The sequence below is a fragment of the Mastomys coucha genome, unplaced genomic scaffold, assembly GCF_008632895.1.
Source record: "Mastomys coucha isolate ucsf_1 unplaced genomic scaffold, UCSF_Mcou_1 pScaffold12, whole genome shotgun sequence".
In the NCBI taxonomy this organism is placed as follows: domain Eukaryota; kingdom Metazoa; phylum Chordata; class Mammalia; order Rodentia; family Muridae; genus Mastomys; species Mastomys coucha.
In genome coordinates this window covers 83,232,998-83,234,096 of record NW_022196894.1, presented here as the reverse complement: position 1 = coordinate 83,234,096, position 1,099 = coordinate 83,232,998, and positions in this window count along the sequence as shown.

The following is a 1,099-nucleotide window of genomic DNA, read 5'->3' as shown; positions in this document are numbered from 1 at the left end:
GAGTTCCAGGACAGCCAGAGCTACACAGAGAAACCCTGTCTCGAAAAAAAACAAAAAACAAAACAAAAAAAAAATAGAAGAGACTGACTCTTGCTTGGTCTTTCTCCCTGTCTTGCATAGGCTGTCTTCTTGTGTTTCTTTACATGGTTTGCCTCCTGTGTGTTTGCACTTCAATTTTTTCTTAGCAGATCTTCAGCAACAGTCTTTTGCGCCCAGACCACATCACTAAGTTTTTAGCTCCATCACTGTAGAGGTCTTGTTTTCTAATACAGAGTTTCCTAAGTTCATCATAAGAGTTTAAGATGGACTTAATTTAATCTGTAACACATGTCTTAGCAAATAGATGTGTTTTTCATGTTCTTTCTCATCCACAGAATGATTTACTTGGGCTATTCTTCCAGTTTGACATCTGAAATTGGTTTGACTCACTTCCTGGGAAAGGAGGCACAACCTTCCTAAACCAGAAGGATAGTAATCCTGAGGAACAGGATGGAATGCGATGTAAGTTTTTGTCTTTATGCCTTTGGAGTGATAATGTTAAAATAGTAAAAGTGTGTAAGGTATTGCTTATGAAGAAGAGGCCAGCATGTCCATATGAAATTAAGTGACATAGAAAATCATAGCAACAAGATTAAGTCCTTTTTGTCTGAAGTATATATAAAATTAAGGTATCTAAGATTTTATCAGGAATATGGTCTTTACCCATGTAAAATTTGCCTCATTTTGAACACCTAGGTTGTAACAACTTCTGCAGTCCTGAGTTACAGGAAGTTGTCAAAGGTAGTTGTTGTAATAACATCAGGAAATAACATTTTAATGGGATTACAAAGCCCCTTCAACTAATATGTATATAACTTGAATGCAGAGAATGAAAAATTACTTGAAACCTAATGTACCTAGCTCCAGTGGTTCTTTCTATCCATGAGCATAATTTTTGGTATGTTAGAAGAAGGCAGAGGAAACCATGAAGGAAAACTACATAAAACAAACTCAGAACAACCCCCACTGTCTCTCAGAACAGCCCCCACTGTCTCTCAGAGCAGCCCCCACTGTCTCTCAGAGCAGCCCCTACTGTCTCTCAAAACAGCCCCCACTGTCT